The sequence below is a fragment of the Hylaeus anthracinus genome, unplaced genomic scaffold (genome assembly GCF_026225885.1).
Source record: "Hylaeus anthracinus isolate JK02 unplaced genomic scaffold, UHH_iyHylAnth1.0_haploid 12001, whole genome shotgun sequence".
Classification (NCBI taxonomy): Eukaryota; Metazoa; Arthropoda; class Insecta; order Hymenoptera; family Colletidae; genus Hylaeus; species Hylaeus anthracinus.
The window spans coordinates 13,175,024-13,195,509 of NW_026534348.1; the positions used below are offsets into that span (position 1 = coordinate 13,175,024).

Below are 20,486 nucleotides of genomic sequence, written 5' to 3' on the forward strand. Positions count from 1 at the left end.
AATGATATTTCCAAACAATATTAATACATTATTGAACACAGTGTAAAAGAAAAGTTCATTGTCAGGGACGAGTTGACCTAGGGCGAACGTGTTGGCTGCTCAAGGCCAACATCCCCACCAGATTACTTGACTACCCCACCATCTCATCACCCTTTCTTTACTTCGAACTAAAGACTGTAACACAGTGTAAACACTGAATGTTTCTAGCCTATATTGCTAGAGGCGACCTCGCATGAGGCAACCTTGAGCCACCAGTTGACACCATTCACCCTATAATCCAACAAATTAGCATTTTCTCCAGAGAAAACTAAATATCAATGTTCCTCTCCAACCGTAACTGAATCCTCTAACCGCAATTCCGCAAACTATACCCCAGAACGAACGGATCGGCTTTGATAAATAACTCGAAAATCTATTTCCGACCTCCTTTCTTAATTAAGCCTCGTCCTTGACCTGTACGCTCCGAATTCGACAGGGCAACGATAGACACGTTACGAACGCTTGCTATAAAGTAAAAGGAAAGGATATCTGGATTATTTATACCGCGAGTCTGCAAGAGGATTCGATCTTTAAAGCGTATCACGTGGCGAGCAGCGTCTATTGACATACGTTTCTTCGAAAACGAATACGCAAAACCTTCCGAAACGGTATCAAATTCAACGAAGACTCATATCTAACTCTAGATTGAACGATCGAAGAACAGACGAAAACATCTAGTATTTACCTTCTGCTCCAGGATCTTGCGGTAGTCTCTCGTTTACATTGACATTCGCGACGGAATATTACGACGAACGACGAAGTTGGAGTTCCCACAGCGCGCAAACACGAAGACCAAGGTATTCGACAAAGCACCGAACAACCGAACAACCATCGTAAACATTAGATCCCGGTACCGTCGGCGATTCACTGATCCAACTTGTGCACCAAGATCGACGAGACTCGCGTTCGACAGCCACGGACTCTTGGAGCGAGCGTTTCATCGACGTGAAAAAACAATCGTTCTCGGCGGATGAGGACGGAAGGAACGAGCAGTCGCGAGCGGAGAACCACGCCGTACTAAACTGTCGGCTCGAGCGGAATAGTTTTGACACGCCGCCGGCTATATCCGCTTTTCCGGCGACGCGACAACCCAGCGCGCATGTGCCGATATAATCCACGCTCCAACCCGTCCATGCACGCGACCCACACGTGGAAACGAGCGAACAGGAAACGAGAGAGAGAGAGAGAGAGAGAGAGAGAGAAAATAGGGGTTGAAGAGAGAAAGAGAGAAATAGGGGTTGAAGAGAGAAAGAGAGAAATAGGGGTTGAAGAGAGAGAAAGAGAGAGTGAGGCTAGGGGTAAGACTTTCTGCGGCCCGAGGGTGTTTTGACTCGTGCGAGGGTGAGCTCCGTTGTCCATCCAGCCGACCCTAGCTTCTTCGAGAATCTATCCTCTGGAATGAGCGCGAGGGACGATGACGATAGGAAACATAGAGGGTGCGATCGCGGGATGATCGATGGAGAAATGGTTTCGGGAGACTAAACGAATAGAATTGTCTCCCGACTCAATTTTACTTTGTGTTACAGTTTTTAGTCGAAGTGGCTTAGAAGGGAGACTGGAGAAGCTGTCAGATGACAGATGATACCATCATTTTTCACATATTAGATCCACAAGTTCCACTAATTGTTCTGCTATTCAAATTAACATGTGAAACATACTTTTAAGTGTTACGAACAAAATGTACCTTCTCTTACCTTCTTCTTCAACGATATTTTTCTATCTTCCTGACAAAGTCATTATACTGTCGCTATAAAACTTCTGTAGCTTTTTATTAACGGGGTTCCATGGGTAGCACGCGCATCTTCTATGAAGCGTCGACTAACAGAACATGCCGTTATTTTCATACTAGACGTAAATCCGACTTGCGGGCCGATGCGACCGAGAAACAAACTGTGTTTATCTCGAAATTCTTGGCGGTATTCTATCACTCAAGCGACGCGGACGTATTTTCTTCGGTGTCAAGCATTGAAATATACCGATATTTCTGTTACGGTAGTAAATCAATATTGCGAGCCGAAGTGATCGGGTCATGAGTTCCGTTTTTTCACCAAACATTTCATAGTGATGTATAGCTTGAAAGATAGACATGCTTTTGCTTGGCGCCAGTAACGATACCCATCGCAATTTTTGCCACGTGGCCATAATTTTTCCGAGGAACGAATTTTGTTATATTTTCTAATACTCCATTTAATGTCAGCTAATACTCTATGGAGACTGTAATCGGCTGACAAATACCATTCATCTTCAAAAATTTTATAGTAATCGTTACGACTGGTAAAAGAGGAAATCCCTGCACCCTGTCGATATTTCTAAAATTAAATTCCAATCGAAAAACGTCTGAAATCTAACTGGTGCATCGTGTGGTTGAACCATGGGAACAGAAGAAGAGGAGAAGATGCGTCTGGCCTCGTTGCACGGGAAATTGCATTGCCGGGTAATTGGATGGCGGATGTTTATGCGAGGAATTACACCGGTGCGGAATCCGCTGCTTCACGACGTTATTACTTAATTCACGTCGATATTGCTTTCAGCGGTTCGCGATGGAACTGTCACCACCCATTATGGAACGATACTCCGGGAATTCGCCAGCTTTTCACAATGTAACGGAACGCGATTTAGTTTCCTTAGGATTTAATCTCGGTCCTGCTATTCCCCGATATTTTTCTCGGTCAACGTTAACTCGTTAACTGCCACGCTTCGTGAAAATTTCTATGAAGCTAAAATTTTATTTTTAAATCGTGCGAAATTACATAATCTAGGATCTGTCACAGTATTTGTTGTTACAACCTTATCAAAACTCAGGAATCTTATCTAGATTTATTTTCTTTAACACCTCATCTTCAGAATAAGTTTTTTAAATTCCTAGTTATCTTAGCCAAAAATTCAAGAACTCCTTTCAAGATTTAAATACATATTTTTAAATGTACAGTACAAGTATTGAACTTAATATACACATTTTTTTGTTGAACTGTACCAGTAACTGTGCGCCGGCGTTTGATTTGACCAGAGTCATGGATATTCTCTCGGTTGATCGATCCCTGGTGGAATTTATCATCGAGAAACATGAATGAAGCGGTCCAATCAGCGCGCAAAGCCAGACGAACTGGCGCACGATAGCGCTCGATCCGAGTTCTCACGGTCTTGTTGGCCTTTCAATCAACGTAATTGGTGTTCGATCAAGTTCAAGCCCATGCCAACAGCGACAATGTTCTTTTCGATTACGGCGTTCTTCGAGAATCGAAGGGCACGCGATTTGAAACAATCGCCAATGATTTCGTATTTTTATTTGAAACGTTATTTTTCTGGTGATTTTTAGAATTCGTTGCAACGAATAAAATGTAGCACACATATCATTCGAGCTTCGAGTTTCCTTATGTATTTGTAAAGTTACTAATACTTAATATACCTACACTTTTTACATACCGATTTCTCTCGCGAGCGGTTAGATTAGCGAGCGGACAATTAAAAATTTGTTTAAATATAATTTGAAAACCCTTCAAGCCTTTTCTAATATTTTACAAACCTCCAACAAGAGAAATCTAAAAGAAAATTTATTTTTTTCATCAAAATAAAAGAGTGTCACCTTAAAGCGATCGAATAAACCACTGTGGTAGGGGAGCCAGCGACGAAGAATTGAGTGTCACCGGGTGGTCTGGTAATCGAGCTCCATCGATACTAGAAAACGAGCCACGTTCTCGATTTCGGAGGCAATCCTGCGATAAAGCTCCAGAAACAAGCCACGGTTTTACTTAATTCGCATCGCGCCGTCTCTTGAATTGCCGAACAGTCACGTAGCGTTAAAAAGGTCCGAGTCTCACGAGGCTCCTATCGATACCCTCCTATGGGTATCGATGCTCGATCTCCCTCGAAGAAAAAAGAAAAGAGGATATCGTTTCTCTTCCGGTGTCTATTAACGCGACAGTGCAAGGCTCCGTGGAGATTGGAACTTGGGAATACTCGCAACGCTGGAAAGGGGGACTTGAATCTCTGTCTGGCTCTATAACTTTCAGTCTCGAACGCACACTTCTACCTAACGCGTAAAGTACATTTCTGAACCTTGAATTCTCGTGGTAAACCTAGTTCAGAAATATATTCAGATTCTTTTATTTTAATCCTTTTGGATTACGAGGTGGCGTTTGATGTGAAATTTCGTACAATCAATAATGTAAATTAGTGGGACACAGTTTTATTAAAAAATGCTTTGAAGATCAAATATCGAAGGTACAGAAATATTGTAGAACTTGTGATAGGAGGCCATTTTTACATGCAGGAGAGATTGTTTTGAAAAGCGTGATACTTAAAAATAATATAAATAGCAATAAACCAAATATTTAATATTTTTAAGATTTTTAACTAAAATATTTTGGTATCACATATTCTTTTTGAGTAACTGTTTTGTTAATAAAATACTAATTTTAAATAAAACCGATCTCTTTATGCATACGATAAGATAAAATAAAAAAGGTCAGAAAAATTAAATCCAAGTTGGTCGAGAACAAAATAAGAACGTATTCGTTCCAGGTCCACGATGCTTTCAAAACCATTTCCCCCTCTCATCCATTCCTGGCTCACGGTGAATCGAATTAGTCAGCCAATTCTAATTACGAGTTTACGGACTTTTCGTTGCACGGCTGAATATAAAACTCGCTACTTTTCCTACGAGGGGAGCACGTGGCGTTATGAGCGAGCCTTTTTATTAGACTCCTCGTTTCTTTTGCAAATGCGAGCGGATGGGCGGCGACGGCGCAACCGGCGTTTCACCATCCTACCACGGCTTCGTCGCGGAGGATCCAGTTTGAATTTAAAGGTCGAAAATCGCTTGCACGAGGAAGTTATATGGAGATTAAAGCTTGTATCTATAGTAATTACATCTGAATATGGAACAACGTGTTAGAAAAAACTTTGTGCCGATTTCAGATTTCACAGTCACCCGGTGTATAGGCCTGACGGTTAAAGGGGGGCCGCGGCTGATTTGCTTTTCAGTCGCGCCAGCCCGGAGAGGACCGAAACGTTTGAAGTTCGACCAGTGTTTGCGATGGAACATTTTTTTTTGTCCGACACCTACCCCTACGTCCAACCGAGTTAGGGCATTCAGACCGCCGACGACGAAGCTAATATCCGTCGTGCGACGAGAAAATCCATCCATCCTGACGTTAAAACCTTTCATCGTCTGCCGCGGACGAAACTTTTTCTGGCGCCACTAGCTTGCGAACTCGGCGTGGGCCAAATAGACATAGCGGACGTTAGTGAATACGTATTTGAAAAAACTAATCACCGAAATACGAACGTCAAGAACAAAGGATCCTTGGAATTTCATGAGTATAAATTGCCATGCATGACGATAACAATCATAGGACCTTATCATGAAAAGTGGTAAAAAGTCTGTTTCATTTAATGATAGAAGAACGTTTTATATATGTCTTGAAATAAAAAAAATTTTCAATTTTGGGATTACGTATACCACTCCAAAGTTAAACCTGAAGAATTCTGACGATGAAACAGGAGGTTTGAGATTGGTTTCTGAAGCAGACTCTAACAGATTCTTTTAAGTTCTCGGACCCTCAACTTCGACACCCTATAGATAGAATAGGAGAGGGACTACCAGCAGCATATACTTCGTAAGTATGCAGGAAGTCCTTGTTGTCTTCGTTACACAGTGATTGCGGCCAGTCCCTTCTGCCTCTGGAGTTCTTGACGTTCCTCTGTCCGCTCGTGTCTGGACCCTAATTCGTCCAAAGGAAGCAGAACTGATTTTTTCTGGCTCAGTTTACCATTTGAGGACAGATGACGCACACTTCACTTGTAATACATTGCCAAGAATACTTATCTTTCTTCGTGTTAAGGGGCTTTATAGCAAGCTGAATAGTTGTGGAAGTGAGTATAAATTTTTTTTTAATCAATCTGCTATATTTAAGACAGCTCTTTGTCATTCGAAAATAATTTTCTTGTATTATTTAATTTGGTGCAAAGGAATTACAATTATAACAAAATTGCATCTTGGACATTCAATCCAGCAATATTTAACCCTCTAGGGGTTGAAATGTTGAATTCAATTGAAAATTCGATAACAAATATCTCGATCAATTTCTAAAAATGGGAAAAATACGCTAAACACGCTGTTCAACATATCGTCAATTCGAAGGCCGCGTCTAAGCTTGAATAGAGCAGAAATCGAAGAAACAGAATAATATAATAATGGCGTGACAATGAGCACGGTAACGACGCATTCTCGCGGAAACAATCGAACAGTCGGAAGAGTGAAAATTACGAGCGGCAAAAGTGCGCGAGCAGCCTCCGACGACAATCCGGAAACATCGGTTAAAATTCTCTACGGCGGAACAATCGACGCTCGCACTCTGCTACTTCTCTCTTCTCTCTTCTCTCTCGCGCCTGCGATAATATTAAAGTCTCTCCCACGTTGCTTTCTGGTCACAGTTTTTCCTGGTTTTCACGATTTTTCCCAGCGTCCATTAACGTTTCAATTACCGACGCCGAGCGCACCTGTTTCTACCTTTTACTATTCTCTCGATCGTCGACTTATTTATTATTATTTCCCCTTTCGTCATTTCTTCCTATCTTTTTCGTTTCCTCAAATTGCTACACGAGCCAATTTCATTCGCGCCATGTTCCGTCCTTACGCTCGACTCATTCGGTTAAATTCTCTAAAATTTACGACGTTCCGCGAAATGAGTGATTCAATTTACTCTACGCGCAAAAATAAATACAAACTAGATTTAAAAACAAGTCCAAAACTAAATAGAATGTTTAAATGCAAAACTTTCAATCGTGTAGCGACTGTTAATCGATAGAGGTTCATTAAAAATTTATGTAGTATTAAAAATTAAAAAGTAATTGTACAAAATTTGTTGCTCAACCTGTTGTCAATAAGTCTGTACTGCAGCTACCGTATAAGAATTTATTAAAATGGCCACTCGATTCGAAATGTAGAATTATCTCTGAAACAAAAACAGATAAGCTACGACGAAACATAACAAAAACGAGCAATTTCGTGTTCGAGTTCGAATTGGAGAGCGATAAACAACGGGAGAGCAGCATTGGCGTTTCGCCGCATCGAAAATGCATTGAGCGATTCTCGAACTTCGCGACTGAACTCTCCACGCGATAAAAAAATTCGATATCGAAATGGGTGTTTCGAACGCAACGTGTTTTCATCGCTTGCTGCGCCGCAACAAAATGAAAAACACGTTGGAAAACATAAAAAATATACTTGGTGTCCCAGTTAATTTAAACACCCTAAATAACTCCATCGCTTAAAATGATACGAAAAAATTGTTCTAAATAAAAGCTTTTAAGCTTAAGTAAGAGCTTTTTGGTTTTTTAAAGGCAATTTTATCATCTACGCGATAAGTACATGCAGTTCATATTTTCTAAAATTTTAAGGTCATCAATAAAATGGCATTTCCAAGAGGGAAGTGTTAGCTTTAGAGGGAGACATACTATGACAGGCAAAAATACGAAAAGATGAAAACGTGCAGAGTTAACTTATATTATAAGTCGATAAAATTGACTAAACAAATGCTATTATATTGTGGATCGCAATAAATAAATAAAATTAAAAATTCAGAAAAAATTCACTTGGTTTTCAAATCTCTCCCTATACTTCAGTTACAACAAGATTATCTACAACATATAATTTGTACATTTAAACCAAATGATTTTTATAAAAACATTTTCTAATAACTTCGTCCTCTTATGAAATACTGAACCATTCCGATTTAAACGTAACACCCTGTATATATATGAATAAGTGAAAATGTACAAGAGAACCGACCGAAGCCTGGACTAATACACCGCGAAACGAATGCATATTTTTTGGCGAGATTACTGTCGTTTTTCAGCAGCTGCCCGAACCATTCTTGCGCGCCAACAAATGGCGTCCCTGATCGCCCATTCCAGCCAAAACTGTGCGTTTTGTCTCTGTTACAAACGCAGCCACGGGACAAGCATCGGAACCCGGTTGCTCGGCCCTGTCGGGCCAATACGCTCGGACAAATTATTTTCTCTGCGAATTAATGATCCCCGTGCGATCTAAGTTAAGGGAACCGATAACCTCGACGCTGGTTTATCGGTTAACGAGACAAAAACCCGCATTTTTGTGGTACGCGAGGCTGAACTTCGTCGGATCGTTTCAGAATAGTTTCCGCGTAATTTATAGCTATGTAATAGATAAGGTATAATTAATTCCTCGAAAAAGAATAAATTTCTGGCAAGTTTCAAGCCTGTGTTTCATCTTGGGAGATTTTCTTTTTTATTCCGTTTTTTATTCTTCACAGCATGGATTTTGTTTGAAAAGTTTAAAACAATTCCGTAGTATATGTATGTCTCGGTATTCAAAAGAATTTTCAATTTTTGCCCTTTAATACATTTCATGTCGAAATATAAATCTGAAACATAGCACAAACTTTTTATTAAAATACCAGCGTATATCTGATTTCAAATGCGGAATTACACCTGGCACATAACAGTGTTCTAATTAAAACATAGGACAAATTACTAATCTTCGAAATTAACGCTGCAAACTGTTCTCCAACAAAATCAAAATAATTATAAATATCGTAAATCGCAAATTGCAACGTGAATACTGTTTTCTATTCGTGAAACTATTATGGATCGAAGGTAATTATTTTATATGACATTAATTATGTACTTTTCCATACTTTAATATTTAATATTGATATTATTATCACATTTTTTTGACATGTGAAGCTTTAAGATACTGTAAATCATGCTTAGTGTCAGTCATCGACAATCCCGTAATAACTGGATTACAAACAAATTTGTATTTTTTATTTTCTCTTTATCTTGTATTATTATATTAGGTATATTCCAACACTCTATCTTGAAAGATATTGATTAAGCAGGAGTTATTGCCATGTTATTTTTAATCATGTGATATCTTTATTACGTTAATTCGCAATTTTACATTTCTGAAGCAAATTAGCAGAATAATTTGATTATTCGAAAGTAAACACGAAAGACACTTTAAAAGCAGTTGTAAATATGCAAAACTGTGGAAATACCCCCTCCTTTTCGAAGTCGGTTAAAGATGGATAACGATACGGTGCAAATTAACGTTACAAAAATGGTGCAATAACGATAAAATATGTATATATAAAATATAGCGGATAATATTTTTTCAATCCAGTCATCATTTAAAAAAAAAAAGAAAAGAATGTATTCTACGTGCAAAAATTGTCGCAAAACATGGAATCTAAATTTCTCGCGCGAGCCTTCGTTTTCGAACAAATCGATTTCGAAAATGCTCATAATCCATGAGCGCCGCGCTCAACTGTTCCGTCGAAATCTATTTTCTCAAAAATGAAGCATCAAGCAAGTTTGTAGGTTGATTTGTCTTTTTGACGAATAAAAGAAAAAGAAACCAAGAGGCAGAATGAATCGCGATTCAAATGCTGCATGATCACGGAGAAGAAGTCTTCCCAAGAAGCACGGAAGCAACGGACGCTCGAGGCTGGTACGCGACTCGTAAAACGAAACATTCGGAGGATTTCAGAGAGAAGTCGAACGATAATGCTACCGTAAAGCGTAGCAGAATGCTGCCGGAGAAAGGGAAATGGAGTGCTCGTAACTGCTTCAAAATGCACCTAGAGTGTCGATTACTTGTCCCTAAGTTTAACGAGCAGAGTTCTCCCGTCCACGTGCCCAGCATCCTGTCGTCTGATGGGAGAAACTCGCGTTTTAGCATCGTAACGTCGTGAGATTTCTTATCAAACAAACAAACGGAAAAACAGACAGCTATCTTATAGGTATAAGTTTGACTGTGTCCAACTCTAACAAGAGGACCATCAAACATGGTACCAATGGATTTTGATGGAACTCAGGTATGTTGAATTAGTATCTTCCCTACGTACGAAGTTAACGGGAATTTATGCACTAAGGCATAGTTACCTAAAAAATCGATATTATAGTTTTACGCGCGATATATACAGGGTGTGACCGGACGGGTGGTACAACTGAGTAAAAGGTGAGTCTCGAGAAGCGAAAATTTTCGGACTCATATTTATATGATCTTTTTTCACCTTTAGAGAGACTAAAATACGGTACCAAAGTTCGATCACCTATTTGAGACTCGCTTCAAATTAATAAATTAAATTTCAGCTACCTAAACGTCTCTAATTTTCATTTAAAGGATTCCTAATGACTAACATCACCGAAATGAAACTATACCTTTAACCTGAACGAAATCCACCGTCGCTGGACTAACTCCCCTCGCTTTCTTCGACTGTCTTACGCTGGATGACGAATCCGAATCGCGAATCACGCTCTGCTTGACACTGGCACAATGAGCAACGAACCAGTAGCTTCTCGCGAGCAAAACTGCGCTCGGGTCGAAAGGCCATCGGCCAGACAACCTACCTACGAATCTGGCCAACTAACACCGACCAACGACACCGATGTGCACAGCCAGACTGCGTTTAGTTCGCGCGTAAACGCGTCTCCTCCTCCTGTCCTTTTTGCTCTAGCTGGCATGGGCTCCGCGGCTCGATGACGCACGCCGAGATTCGATCAGGCGCTCTTAATCGAATGCTCCTTCCGACCGCTGGTGTATTCGTTGCTGGCAGGGGAATTAAACACCTTACCCAGACAGACTCGAACTATGAAGCAATTAAAGGGTTCTACCTAGTCGAAAGATCGAGGAAAAACGAGTTTTCCAAGAACTGTTTTTGAAAAGACGTTTATATTTATTTTCTTTAGATGGTTTTATTTTATGTAAACTGAAATAACAGTCTTACTATGTCTTTCCTGTTCATATAGAATTGAGCTGAAGATTGGTAAAAGTCGTGTTATATTGTGAGTTTTTGTTTTTTTTTTTTTGTTGTTTCATATTGTATTCTATTCCTTCTTCGATACCTTTTGTATCTGTTTAATGAACCCTTGCATTTATTTTATTGAATCTTCTTCCATTACATTAAACAGATCTTTCCGCATACGCGACGATCGAATTATTGAAAATTCAAACTCGATGTAACCCCCTCAAGAGTACGTAAAAATGAATACTTGAAGTTTATTAAATAATAACAAATATTAATAGTTGTCATCTTTAATTTCTAACCAAATTAACGATTAATTTGCTCAAATTTATGAAATTGTCCTCGTAAATCATTTCACAATTTATGACGATTGAAATATAATCTGAAGAATGAGCTAAAAGTATCTAATTTCATTTATTTAAACGAAAAATCTCAAGCAGTGGGTATAATACGTAGACTCTGATTATATGAACATGTTCAGTTGTATGAACTGCTTGTTTCTCGACGAATTCATAATATCGGAGTTTTATTGTACTAGAGCTAGAATAATCTAAGATGGAGCACCACAGAGTACTTGTTTGCCGGAAAACAAGCCCGACCCAATTCCGATGCGAGATCACGGCAGCCCATAGGCTCGATTAGGTGCTACCCCAACGGAAATAGTGTATCCCGACGAAAATAACGCGGACAGACGACGCCTGGTCCGGCACTGCCGCACGCGGACGTACGTTGCATGAATGACTGACTGGCCAGGTGACGGTCTCGGTGACGGCGCGACGCTTGCGTAACTGGCGATCTCTATGCCGTGTCAACAGCCCCTTGACAGCTCGCGTTGCGCAGACTTTTTGGCGGTGTATTCCATCCGTCATTGAGTCGTCAACTGCCAATTTATTGGATACCAATTCCGTTACTCACTAGCCACGGCTATCCATGTATTCGTGCATCCATTCGCTCGATAACATCGAAGCTAATAGCAAAATACTGATATCGTTACTCCAAGCTATTGTTACGTATAGATACTTCACTCTGTTTCGTTATTTCTAACAAACCTCTCCTCCGTGACATTTGCCCTTTCGAGCGGATGTGGCCGCGGGCCTTCGATAAAGTTTTACTAAGAAACTAGGGCGCGTCGAGGGACTGATTTCCACGGAAAAATAGGAGCTACGTGCCTCTACGCATCTCCGCATACGGCACCATAAAATTCATAGAATCAACTCCCACTACAGCTTTTTAACAGAATATAGAGTATATAAACCGATGCGTTCCGCATCTCGTGGGCTCATTTCTTGAGGACACGTTGAAGTTCAGTCACGATATATCTTAAACCCGCGAGGCAAGATCGGGAAGAATCCTCTTCGAGCAAAGTAAAGCATAGTAAAGTTCAGGTAATAGTAATCGAGAAGTAGAAGACGAAGACACCGTGTTACCTCGTCGCAAGATCGGATAGAATCCCCTTCGAACACAGTCTTGAAACATTTTGGTAAATACCTTGTTCAATGGTAAACGTGACTCCCGCATTTCAACTCGGTGCGTAACCTTGAGAGTAGGAATTAGTTTCCGCGATACATACAGAAACCATTTGTATAGTCCTTATATTAAACCTTTAATATATAAATAGTTTAGTAGAACAAATCCAATTATTTCTTTTTGAGTACCTATCCTTGAATTATTTAGTTAAGGAGACCCACAGCAATACACCTTTACCGCTCGAGGTGTATTGCATAATAGAAGTTACGAGGCCAACTAACAATCCTAGTGGCAACCCTACGTTAGCCATACGTAGGTGCGTCCACGAACGAACATCCCCGTTAATAAAAATTGTCCAAACGACAACTATCCTCGGCAACGCGGCCGAAACAAGCCTCACAGCCCTCGGCTCGTAACACTATTAACCCTTTACACTAGAGACCCAACTCTCTATATAATGTGTCTTTAGGTTTCATTTCTTTGGAACTCGAAGAGTCAATGAAATGACAATCCAAAAATGAATCCTAGTCTCTTCTGTTGATTTTACACGTGAAACTTAATCGTTTAAATATAGTTTAAGTAATATCCTCGAGTGTAATGGTCCGTGGATGACGTAGATCGAGATGATGCATTTTTGACGCAGAATCCCCTGAACAGGAACACACCACCTGTTATTGGACACCGTATACACCACGCGAATGGTGAACAGTCGAGCAGCTGGTCAGTCATTCACGCTGTCTGCTCTGGGGACGTTAACTTACACGCCGGAGACGTAAACGGTCGAGCTTCCACGTTATTTCGGTCGTTAAAGCAAACAAGTATATAACGTGTCGTTGACAAGCGGTTATTTCGTCGTTTATTGGGCTACGAGTGGCTAGAAGTTTCTACGGAGATGCTGCTGTATATGACGTCGAGGAAAACTAATTAGTAATAACGCTAGTAAGTTCGAATCACTAATTTTAGAATAGTGTCGCACATGTAAAATGCGTATGAAAACCCATAACAAGTGATTCCTCTTAATGGTCATCCAAAAATCTACCAAAACAGAATTGTGTATATGAGCTACTTAAAGTTATTGTATACATTAGAGTCCCCATTTGTACGTGTATGCGTCTACACGGGTTTCACGTGGAAAGGTCGATTCAGACTATACGACACGGACCGTCACGATCTGGCAACGGCACGTACCGGCAACAACACGACAAAACATTAAACCACGCGTTTTAATGGCACTATTCACACTATTCCCGTTAACGGAACGTTCAGGTCGGTGTCTGTTAAGTGTGAATAGTTCCATTAAAACCCGTGTTTTAATGTTTTGTCGTGTCGGTGCCGGTACGTGTCGTTTCCGGAACGTGTCGTATAATCTGAATCGACCTTAACACGTAAAGTCGTATAGAAATCCGTATCCATATTACACGGATCCACGTGTATTCTACGGTTATAATTATTCTGAATTATTTTTCACGTGTAAAGAGGCAGCAAATTTATTAATTACACGTGTATTACCGTTCGCGTTAGGCAATTTTATATGACTATGACTATTTCTAGAATATTATTTTCCTATGACAAAATAGAAAACCATGAAAAATTAATTGTCCCTGCAAGCTGTCTAGAATCTATCTAAACTTCCTAAAGGATCTGAAGTTACTCTCATTACACTTATGAAGAGCCGGTCGAAGGATAGAAAGCTTGGTTAGGGCACGTCGTGAGTAGTTAGCAAGTCTAGGGATGAAGAGTATATAGGACCCGGCATTGCAATCTCGAAAGATCGCCGTAACAGTGATCAATCCTGAAGGATCGTTGCAACCATGGAACACCTTAGACTCGTGATCGGCGGCGATAGTTAGGATGCTTTGAGAAGTTGAATTGATCCAGCGGAGTTGGGTGTCCTCTGTAAACTTTAAAGAAACTTCTCGTAACGACTCGTAACGATCTTAAATTGAAAAGTATCGGAACGAGGACGTTATCGCCGGAGAGAGCAGATAATTGGACGATGACCCAAAGCTTGGCCCACGTCGAAAACACGCCGACAACGCAGCAATTGCTCGCTTACGTTGCTTCGAAATTTAATTACGCGTGCCAAGCACGAAATCCTCGAAGGAAGTTAGATTAACTCCCCGCTGGGGAAGGAGCCTGACAAATTTGCAGAGCAACTTCCTGGTCAGAGCCTCGTGAACACCATGTCCTCGACTTTTCAATGCAGCATCAAGCTGGGGCAGGTGAAACATGAGGAAACGGAAATTTAACGCAAACTTTATGTTGAATAATGATACATTTGTTCCGATATCACTGTTCCTGTGGGTTTTAAGATTATCAAGGTTAAAGGTCTTGTAAGGGGTTGGGACACTCTAGACTCTCTAGAGCAAGGAAAGACAGGGACACTTTGGGAATTATTTTTATGAGAACGATGGAATAAATCAAAATTCTGTAAGCAGAACATTATTATACAACTAATGAACCTCAAAATATAATTTATATATAATAATTTAATTAAAAATGGCGGTTGTACTTTTAAAATTATTACTTTTATACAAACCGTGTTAAGACTTATATAATTGTTTGTATAATACACTAACTTCTTCAGTTTTATGAACGATAAACTTATCTATCAAACTAACAATTATTAAAAGTCTATATTCAATGACGCTGTTCCTATTAAAACAATTACTTTGGTACAGATTGTTTTAAAACTTGTCAATCTACGAGAACAATCTTTTGTTCATTTTCGCCAACTTTCACTCTGTAATAACCCTTTCGGAGACAGGGAAGTATCGTTCAGAAGAATCGAAGCTGCAGCGAGAATCGATTTCGGTTCGTATTTGGGTCAAGGGCCAACAATCCTCGGGGAAGTTCCTCGAGGCACCGGCTGCCATGAAATCGTTCAAACCGAAACGCTGTAGAACATGAATGTACACGACCTAGGTAATGCGTCTTCAGCGAAATTCGCTGCACGTGCGAGCGTTTTAGCAAGGTAGCCGCTGGGCGTACAATGATACAGTAGATGTACGCCATCCAGAAGCGATAATGTTGCGGTTAAAAGATTCCCCCGCCCTTGTGCCCGTGAGCGAACGTGGGGTTGCTCGACCATGGGTGGGATGGAGATAAACAACGTACAAGACGGTTAACTCCGCAATTTATTCGAGTCATTTAGTCAGAGACATGCAAACTATTTCGAATAAAAGATTTAGCTATCGAATAGACTTAAACGTTGGATAAACAAGGGTGTGGAAATAGTAATTGCTACCGGGTATTTAAGCAATGATTTTAAGGCAAACCTATATTAAATATATAAAGAGGTAAAGTCTGTTTGTTTGTATGTAGGGGGTAATCTCTGGAACTACTGAACCGATCTTAAAAATATTTTCAGGAACAGAAAGCTACACTATCCCTGAGCGACATAGGCTATGAGTTGAAATCATAAACTGTGTAAGTCAAGTCGGAAGAAAAGCATTGCTTGGCTACTCCATTGGTCGCGCCGTACGCTTACCAAATAATTGGATATACGTGAAAATAATGTAATACAAAAATATTGGTTATAATTAATATTGTTTCAGAACTTACGAATGTTGGGATGTCGAATCTCCTCTTTCAAACTGTTCGACGTTGATGCCAATTACTGATCTCTGAAACAAAATTGAGGATTCAGTGGTTAAGGTAAACGTAAGGTAAACGTAAGGAAACAGAAGAATTTTTTAATATAACCCTTGTAACAGCATGTTATGTTAATAAAATGTTACACGAGCTATTTTCTTACAGTAATAACTCGATCTCACTCGGAACGCTATTCGTGCCTGAGCTACTCTATGTCTATAATATTTAAACGGTCTTCAGATTCCACTTCTTATCACATTCTATCTCACTGAATATGTCCTCTATCCCCATATCTAATCTTTATCTAGCTACGTGGACTTAATATACTATGATATCTCAGGAAACCGTAACTTGGCTTTACCTAAGTTAGAAGCTATCTCAGACCCTATTCGTAACCGATCAAACAGACTCAATATTCCGCAGTCGTTTTTACAATTGTAAGTCAATTTCGCGAGGATCTCAAACAGCCTTAATATTCCGCAGCTCCTTCCACAATTGTGACTCAACCTTAACTGGATCGCGGCCTATCCCATAACTATAAAGTTCACGTTCTTTCCAGGGCTTCGTTTATGTACAATATGATGAAGCAGTAGCGCAGCGGTCCGATACATCCACGATAGGAATTTCACGGCACGCGCAGTGATTCCGAGTAGATGCAATAAAATGTGCCCCTGGCAAATTCGCCTACCGTGGAATATGACAAACGTATTATAATACCATGCATAAAGTTTCTTTTTCCCGCGGAACTTTATGACTTCATGAGGGACTCGGGGGTTAGAGAATAGAGGGTGCCGCGAGAGGAGCCACCCATTCCTCGCCGAAGACGATAAAGGCGGCAGGCTGGTCCGATCGATAACCAATATCCATGGAAACTGGATCCTGCTCTTGACGGAGTCTCGTCTCCTTTCGTGCTCACGACGTCGGCGTCGTTTCGTTCCGTTTTCACCACACGTACGATATTACGCGTGTGTAAGTCGATGCGAATTCGCGAAGATTTTCTTCGCGACTCGAACCACCGTTCGATCGAGAACCATCGATAACCTCGTTACTTCCTGAGACCTGCTGCGAGGAATCTCGAATCTACCTCTGCCGTTCTCGAAACCAGCCAGAAACGTCTGCACCTTGATGCAGGATGACAATTTTGCACTACAGATAATCTACAGATACGGATTGTAACGTTACAATTGTTGACAGAGCAATCATACAGCGTAAAATAAAACACTGAAATAGGTCAGCAATAGTGGACCATTTGTTGAAGCTAGTTGGCCAAAGAACAATTGTGTCAGACTTATTCCAGACAAAGATAAATTGTAACCTGTTAATATCCTGCGAAAAGTTATTATGTAGACTTCACGACAATAATCGTGGTAACATTTTTTTTGTTTATATAACCAGCATTAGGTGTTATAGGATATTTCGAAAATATTTTTTGTTGAGAAGAAAATCGAATCGTGTTATCCTCAAGGAATTTCGTTTCCTCTGGGATAAGGAACCATCGACCTCGCCTTGTACCTTATTTTCTAGGTCGGTACGAGCTGAATTGAGAATAAAAGGCAGGGAAGGAACCCGGAAAAACGAGATAAAAGCCAATGGAAGGGGATACTGTGTTCGACTTATCGATTCGTTCGATTATTTGTACATTTCTCGCAGCTTGGAGCGTCGCTATCGGCCACGTATAATTATGGTTGTTCCCTTTCTCTGCTCGTTTCTTTTGATTCTGAACAACGTTACCACTTGACCCGCGGGGTTCTTCCGGGTCCTCCGCCTGCGACTCTTCCGGTATATTCTTACGGTCTAGCCGTTTGTTTCAGGTCACGAGCTCTTTCCATAAAACAGGACGTCTGATCCCTTTTATCTAGCCAGATTCTCGAGAAGTCGCGTTTCCCTTCGACTCAGAAAACTGTCAACTAGGTTGAAAAATGTCGTTTTAGAGATATAAACATTTAAAGTTTTCCTTCTACATTCCAACTCGTAACACTAGTATTCTAGGAATTTCTCTTTCGGAATTGGGCACAAGATCAATCGATTAGTGAAAAAATTGTACATACAATGTTGTGCCCTCTGAAAAGACGACCATTTTAGAGAGATGCTTTAACCGATCGTGGTATTTTTGATCCATGACTGTATTGCGTGATGTCGAGATCCCGTTGAATCGTGTGCGCATCCTTCCCGTCGTTTCTTTTGGTCTATCACTGGTGCAGCATTTAACTTCTAGCCTCAAGCTGCAAGCTTTTAGTTTTCAGCTCTTAGCTTCCACCTTTAACTTCTAACTTCTGCCTTTCGGTGTAGGGCTTGCCTGTCGAAAGTAAAGCAAGCACCTGCCTGAAATAGTAAACTGCCAGCAGTTGTAATCCTGTTACGTTTAAGTAGAACAGCCCTGCAAGTGTTTTAAGATATCTTCTTACCAAGAGTTATCCAATTGCGAGGAAATGGAAGAATCATGAATGTCAGCAAATCTTTTCAGTGAAAGAAAATGAACTAGACTCGTGCAGTCCACTGCTGAAAATTACATTACAGCCCGTATTTGGACATACATATATAATTCAACAGTCTCCTTAAATGCACAAGTTTCTCTACGATAAATGGATGGTGCTTACTGTATTAATGGGACCGCCCGGGGCCGAACCGAGTTTTTTCCTTGAAAATGAGCAAATTTTGAAGTATTTTTTCGTATATTCATCGCGAAATATACATCGAAACATTGACAATACTTCCATAAAGATATAATGGAAATTGGTTTTTTCAGCAATGTAGAATTTTTAATTTTTTACTTTTAATATTGAAAGGATTAAATGATATAATCGATATGTATTTTTGTTTGCCCTCGAAACAAAATACACAAAGCATATGTGTAAAATAACGGATTTATAAACAAAAACGTATGTTGCGCACATATTTGTTCTGTTATTTTTTTAAACTGCTCGTTTGTCAATACTGACATTAAACATGCGTATTGTATATATATATATATATATACCATAAAAAACTACAAGAAAATAGAAAAAGATGTGAAAAGATGTGTTATATATTTCATATAATTTATTAATTATAAACACTTATTCGTTCAATTTATAAATAACTATATATACCTGCAATTTTTTTTCTTGCTGCAAACAATTTTAATGTTAATTATGAAATGAGAAAATGACTCCATTTCTATAAGCTCTACATAAAAAGCTTAAATTCAAAACACTTTGGTGGTATGGATCTATATTAAAAACACTTTTCTGTATGAATAAAGGTATCTCGGAATTCAGATTTTGACAACTTACCTTGTAATCAAGATCGATCAACACTTTACAACACTGGCTGCAATTTGTTATTAAACCCTACATAAAAAGTCTAAATTGAAAACATTTTGCTGATATAAATATAATTAATAATGCAATAGTGTAAAAACTTTTGACACTTGGCAGGTTATGAATGATGACATCTGTTTTGACTCTCGACGCTCGATGCCCGACGAGCCATGCCGAACCGAATGATTCCGAGAGTCGACGAACGACACTCGGCTTTTGATTAGATCCTATTGGGTAAGGGTTGACGACGGGAGAATCATACGAAAAATACCGTTTCTGACAGATTCATGACATGATATTACGATATCTCAGTTGTTCGTGGACCGATTTGATTGATTTTGGTTTTATTCGAAAGCTTATATGCGGTTTACATTAGAAAAATGCCTTCAAATTTAGAAAATATTGCAGGCGTGTTGAGATATTCATGAAAGAAGTTTCAGGTTAGGTTGGAATGGACCATCTCTCCTGTAAAAGATACGTGGTAGCTCCAACGCCATATATACGCTACCGCGTCTCTAGATACATGATACGTGTTGTTTCAGTTGCGAGAACAATTGAAAATACACATCAAATGAAAAATATAAAGTCTGCTACTATTGAAAGAAAAAAAAGATGAAGTTTCAATGTACAATTCTGTGTTGTTCATGCACTCTTAATACGTATTCAGTAGTTATGTAAATAGATATTCCAATAAAGAATGCAGAAGTGGTAGATTTGACATGGAATGGTACTCGTATACAGCGTTCATGTTATTCCAGAACTTAGAAGATACTGTTCTTTCGCTACCGAGACGCGACAAAGTTTGCCCTGTCGTAACCGAATCCGGACACAGTCGTTGCCATTCGACGAACTTCGGTACATTTTCGTGGCAGTTTACTCGGCGGCGTTCGGTTCGCTTATTGAATAAATGACAGTCGACTAATCCTCGTCGGCCAATAGGGAACCGAGTTCCTCGCGAAAGTTAAACGAATCGGACCGAGCGACTCGTCGGTAGATTTCGAGCAAAACTTCTGCGGGCACGAGGACGCACTCCCCGAAGGCCAACATCCAGCGAAATCTAATTTCTACATGTCAATGGGATTAGCCACGTAACTAACGGTATTAACGAAGTCACGATGCAGTTCATTAGCAAGACGACAGATCGAAGGAGACGGAGTTCCGTGGTCTGGGACGCGTCGCAGCTGCCAGCGAGACCAGCTCGAACCGAAACGCCCGCGTTGAACTAGACAATGAAATTTCGACCATCGAGCTTTCAAAGGGACTGTTTAAGTCCCGTCATTAAGCTCGTAAGCTCCGT

At 40.0% G+C, this 20,486-nt stretch overlaps 1 protein-coding gene across 3 annotated transcripts in view; it reads right to left on the reverse strand.

Annotated features, from left to right (window-relative positions):
• Window positions 1–20,486, reverse strand: part of LOC128891451 (alpha-mannosidase 2) — a 136,695-nt gene that overhangs the window by 85,327 nt on the left and 30,882 nt on the right. The window contains exon 2 of one of the 3 annotated variants that reach the window (XM_054150938.1): window positions 15,861–15,922. The gene's annotated coding sequence lies outside the window, so the exon portion shown is untranslated. Of the gene's footprint in view, window positions 1–724; window positions 1,100–10,245; window positions 10,546–15,860; window positions 15,923–20,486 lie in introns of those variants that run through there. The other 2 variants (XM_054150940.1, XM_054150939.1) reach the window with 2 other exon arrangements.